The sequence below is a fragment of the Trematomus bernacchii genome, unplaced genomic scaffold, assembly GCF_902827165.1.
Source record: "Trematomus bernacchii unplaced genomic scaffold, fTreBer1.1, whole genome shotgun sequence".
Taxonomy (NCBI): Eukaryota; Metazoa; Chordata; class Actinopteri; order Perciformes; family Nototheniidae; genus Trematomus; species Trematomus bernacchii.
Genome location: NW_022987608.1, coordinates 4243898 through 4249897, shown reverse-complemented (window position 1 = coordinate 4249897; position 6000 = coordinate 4243898). Strand labels below are relative to the sequence as shown.

Sequence of the window (6000 nt, the reverse complement as noted above, 5' to 3'; positions counted from 1 at the left end):
GGTTTCATAAACTGTAACTAAATAATCAATCATTGCTGTATGAAATATTTTGATACGTCTGCCTAAGTACTCAACATTTTTGGTTTGAAGCCCGAAATTCAAAGTCAGTTTGCTTTCTATCCAAACCGTAACTTCATTTCAATATTCTACCCCCAACCTAAGAGAGGAAATCTATTTATCTTAGGACACTAGAGTGAAATAGGATCAAAGTGTATGGACAGGAGAACATATTCTGGGTGGCTTGGCTGTAGAACCAAGTCCACTTCCCCAAGAGTCTCTCTTTCCAGAGCGAAGCAGAGTCCAGATTTCCTTTTCCACCTAAAAGAGATTTAGATATTACTTCTTAATTTGTCTAGTATTCAGTTAAATCTTCAAAGATGAACTCTTACTGCATATCTGCTGGCCTAAAAAAAAAGTCCTTTTTAATCATCGCAAAAGTGTAATAGCCCCAACACACTGCAAGCCATACTTCCAATGTAGACATATATATATAAATCTACAGCAATTAGATCTATCTCTGGCTGCTTTAAAGAACTTGGACTGAACAGCCCTCTGCTCACATTTCCAGTTTGAAATAGATTTCTTGTCAAAGATCAGAGACCTCTTGTCATTCCGCTTCCAATCCTCAAATGGTTTCTCTGAGCCTGCTAACTGTGGAGCCTGTGAGTGGGCAAACAGGGGGAACCTCCACGGATCTTTACCCTGGGCACTCGGAGCCGCCGAGGGGGTAGAGGCGGAAATCAAAGGGACTGGGATCATTCCCTATTGGCGGCCTCCATTGTCTGGCTCATTTGGGATTGGTGGAGAAGGTGAAAAACTGCGGGGTGGAGCGTGGGGTTGGATGGAGATCAGGCAAAGAAACCCCCCTTTTTCTTCCCTAATCTTTATCCACCATTAACCCCAGTGCCCCAGTGTGTGGCTGAGATCAGGGCCATTGGTCAATCCCCCCATTCACCGCCACCCAGAATATTTTAAAGTTAAGCCCCCTCGCTTAACAAAAAAAGTCTTACTCATCAAAGGTTTACTTTCCCTCTCTTCCTTCCTTTCGCTCTCGGTCCCAAGGATCTGCCGCAGCTCTCCGTGCACCCTTCCCTCTACGGTCCACTGTTTTGTCTTCACACTTACGCAAGGGGGAAGGGAAGGGGAGAGAAGTTTTGGAAGTTGCCCAAGTTTCCATATTTCAACTTAATGAGGTATGGTTTGGGGTCTGATAGTGCCGTGAGCAAATTGGAGCAAAAGTGGATAGAGCAATGATGTGTTGCCCTTTGCTGATCTCTGGGATTAGGAGCTGTCCTGTTTTTAAATAGACTCCGGAATTGTACTTACACTGAAATATTTTTCACACCTGGGATGTATATTCCCAGTTGTTTTTTTTCCACATGCAAACCATCACAAATTGAAAATATAACAAGGCTGAGATCACCTACTCCACTTTTAGACGGCCTCTCTTCTTCCATACTTATATGGCTTCTCTGCAAGGCTCTGGTATTTATTGCACAGGTCTGATGAGAATAAAAATGACACAGGGACAGAGCGGAGGATGTGGAGATGCAGGGCAGACGGTGAGGAGTGGAGAAAAGAGATTGCATGGAGAGTGTTTGTCCAGAGTGCACAGTTGCCATGAGAATGGAGTTACAAAGCTGGGCAGGCGAGTCGGCTCAGAATGATTATTGCTGTCATTCCTTAAGGAGAAGATAAAGAGGCTCAATGAGTCTATTGATCCTCGTCGCTGCCTATGCAGTTCCTCTCTTTCTCTCTCTATCTTTTATCCAGTTGTTTTTTCAAAACTCCTCATGCTATTTTCCAGATGTTAAAAAGATACATTCCCATCAGCTGCATACTTTGAGGCCCCCTTCATATATAGTTTGTATATGAACACCTCATATTATAAATGACTGATTGAAACCGCTGCACCTTAATTTCCTAAAAACTGAGCCGGGATCTAGTGTTTCACGTGTTATTCTTTCCCCCGATATTTAATTGGAGAAAGCTTGGGTGCGGAAGTTGGACTCCGATGGCATCTCTCCAAGAGCCTGAGATTATTGTGAAACCCAACCTGAGGCAGGCATGACATCAGAGCGGCCTGACACTAGTTTGAACCCCTCATTTCAGGTGGGAAGAATTACGAGCCGCTTCACTCGCAGGTGATCGTGTCCAATGAATCGGTCGCACACAGGCGCGCATTCTTCTCCCAAGGTCTAAATGCTGATTGTCTTGACAGATTGAACTTGTGTGTTATCACCAAACTGTCACACAGACTCATTTTTCAGCCTGAACACACAGCGCTCAGTTTATGTTAGCCCTTCACAGCCCAGTGTTTTATAGGGATATTGTCATTATGACATAAACTAAATGTCCACTATTGTAACCCTTCTGATGAGCTCAAATGCTCTCCGAGTGCACTTTACGTTACAGGACTCATCAAAGCTGAATTCTTAGTATTTTGAGATATCAGGCTGTACGTTATCCACAGAAATTGCCATCTGTTTTTTAACTAACTAAAATACATTCATGAAAATACATTTTGGCTTAATATGGGAATATAAGACCTACATTTTTATGAAATAACTTTGTTGAACTGTAAATACGATTTTCTTTAGTTTCATGTTTTCTATAATAATTTGTTCATGTTTCTTTTCATTTTAAGTTTGAATTACTGAGTGTCTAATTGTGTCTCATTCAATTATTTTGAACATGACTAGTGCCTTCTCTTCTGTAGCTTTTCCAAAGTTTCAAATCCACACGGTCACAGCCACTGAAAAAGCTTTTACTCCAGAGGCAACAAGCCAAGTCCTTTGTTCATAATGATCACTTGATCGCCGGCTGAAAAGGGATACAGGCGGCGGTGAAATCCTACAAGAGCTTGGAATCTTGACTTCCTCACCGCAAAACCACAAGCCCAGACAGTGCAACTGTTACTACCTGGTTGGCAATGGGCAGAAAGCATCCTTCTGTGTGTGAGGAAAAACGCACACACACACTAACACACAGCATGCTCGATTTGGGTCATGGAGCTGACAGACAGTGGAATGTGAATGTGTGTATGTTGACAAACTCTGCTGCACCCTGAATGGGGTTTGTGATTACACCTCATCATGCGTGGTGCATCGGTCCTGTCCCCCTGCCCCCCCCCCCCCGATCTCTCACCTTTCACTCCTTCTCTCTCCCCCCCCCCCCCCCCCCCCCCCCCCCGCCTCTCCCACCACAGTGCCTCATGGGCAATCATGTGGTCACACTACCTGACTCCTCGCTGCTCAAGAGTGCAGTTGACAAAAACAGCCCGAGGCCCGTCATGTGGAAAAGATTCAGTCGGCACACAGCATACATTCTGACCCCGCCCCCCCCCCCACACAACTCCTCACTTTCTCCCACTGAAGCACCGGGGTGTTTCCTTCTCCTGCTCACCTGTGAAGGGAAGTAGCACGGCGTTCCTCTTGTCTGCGATTTTGTGGCCGCTTCAAACAGCCAACAAGTGCACAAGCGAACAGGGGAGAGAGTGTGTGTGTGAGTGTGAGTGTGTGTGTGTGTGTGCGCTTCCGCCCACTCGTCTCCCCCCCACTCTCAGGCAGTTTCTCTTTGTCAGTTGCACTCCTCATGTCATGTAACATAAAGCTGGCGGTCAGTGAGAGCTCTCAGCTGTCAGTCAGCCTGGTGGTCCTGGACTGTCGAGCTGCTCACCTGTGTTTATTGGACAAGACCAGCTCCACTCTACCCAGGGAGAGCACCTTGCCCCCCCCCCCTTCTTTTTTTTCTTTCCCTCTCCAATCCTTTCTCCCTTACTTTGTTTGTGTCCATTTCTATCATTCCCTTTGTCTGTCTACCTCACTCTTTCTCCCCATCTCTCAACACAATTGTATTTATCACAAAATAAATTTTTATTCCACCACCACCTTTTCTGCCAGTTCTTCTCCCCGCTGTCCTGTACAGTTTATTTTCTCTGGCTTTCTTCCCTGCTTCTCCTCTTTCTGCTTTCCCCGCTGTCCGTTTTTATTCGGTTTTATTTCGGGACCTCTTTGTCAGTCCTCCGGTTGAAAGCCGCAGCGTCTCTTCGGCGGCGGTGTTCATCTCTTCTCTGCACCTGGCTGAGCACACACCGCCGCGAGACCACTGATTGAAACTTGTGTCTCAAAGTTGCTAATGTTCACTGAAGCATTATATTGTAGATAAAGTAAATAAACTAGGGTACCATGGGAGAAATCTCTGGAATAGACTGCAATGATAGGGGCAGATGACACACACACACACACACACATACGTAGCCTTTCTTTCATCACATACACACATAAACAGGCACACATATATCAGGTGGAGATATTTTCTATGGCTCAGGAATTTCATGTTTTTTGAGGAGCACTGTAGAAATGTATTTGGATTCAAGAGCCTGCAGTTGTTATACGTCAATCCATACGGTTAGTATACAGTACAACTTTATAATACAATGTCATTTACTTTTGTTGCTCGGTAGCCATACTAAACCAGATAGCTTTCACCGATTTCCAAAAAGTCTTTAAAGAAAAGTTATTAACTAACCAAAAGCCAAAGCTAGTCTAATTTCAACTTCTTCTATCCACGCCTCCTTCCCCCTCCACTCTTTTCTTTTCAGAAGTTCTTTCAAACCAATCCGTTTCAAATGATTTTGGTGGAAAGACTCATTAGCTAGTATGCATATTTTCTTAAATGCGATGGCTGACTCTTTGTGGTTCCCGGGTTTTAAACCAGGGTCCGCTGAATGATCCCTCAGGTTAGAGTGCTAGCGAAGCAGCAAAAGCCACACATCGACAGAACCCCGCATTTCCACCCGGTGTTATACAAAACTCCCTTGTGTTCGCCGTGCTTCCATTCTGCGCCGTAAAGTGGTATAGGTGACATGGTAATACATTTGCATTGTGCCCAGTGATAAATACTCTACCAGGTCTTACTCACTCCGCTGCTTCCGAATATGTCCGGACAGCGCCTGCATTGTCAAAGGCGCGGGGGTCATTCAAAACTCACTCTCCCTCCATGCCGCCTTTTGTCAAATATTTCTGCGCGGGTGATAGTTTTCTCATTTATTTAGTGAATAGTCGGCGGGCGAAGAAGAAAGAGAGTTTTACATTATGGAAATGATGGAATGGGTTATAATCTCCCACATATTCATCACTGCAGAAATTGGACCCTCGTGATACCGTCCTCCATTTGGCCATTGTTCCGGTTCCCTTTTCCGCCTACTGTTCCCCTCAATAGGCAAAGCAGGCTTTAATCCTGTCCCTCTTTGGACTGACAATGTTTACTAGCTATCATTCAATAAGGAGCCAGCAGCATGACACACATCCCTCTGTCAGTAAAATGCTGCGTGAATGTGTTAGATATAAAAGAAAGGTATTGTTAGCTTCTGAGGATAGGATGGAAGGGGTCTGCTAGTTCGTGATTGGACGTTTCATTGCGTAAACCTTTCGATACTTTTCAACCAGTCTCGAACATACTACCGTGTCCATTACAGTCAAAAAAATAAGCCCTGAACAGGCCTTTGGAGTTCGCCTCTCGACGCAACAACACACGGACTTGGCAATGTTGGGTAATTATTGCCTGTAAGTAGGGATTAGGGTTGTGGATGTTGACAGTAAATTGGCTCTCAGCGCGAGTGTTTAACACACCTTTGTGTGGATCAGACACATTCTTGCAAAGAGTGAAGGTTTCTGTACATAACTCCCCCTTCCCCCTCCCTTCACATCACCCTTGTCATGTATTTATAGTTAACCAATAAACACGGGCTTATTTTTCTCACTCTTATTGTGAAAGAATGCTCAAGCGAGCTAATGAGATTCCTAAATATAAAGACAAAAAGAAAAATCCATGAAAGCAAAGATGTTTGTCTGGCTTTATTTTTCGTCCGTTTCCTTTGCTCCCTGCAAATTGTTTTCCCTTCAAAGTCTTGACAGCGTTAGGGATTAGTAGCTGCTACCAATCATTAGTGTGTTTTCATCATTGTGCCATACCACCACCGCCCCCCCCCAGCCTTAC

At 44.7% G+C, this 6000-nt stretch overlaps 1 protein-coding gene across 6 annotated transcripts in view; it reads left to right on the top strand.

Annotated features, from left to right (window-relative positions):
- foxp2 (forkhead box P2) overlaps window positions 1-6000 on the top strand; it is a 91538-nt gene that overhangs the window by 10501 nt on the left and 75037 nt on the right. The gene's annotated exons all lie outside the window — the stretch shown is intronic.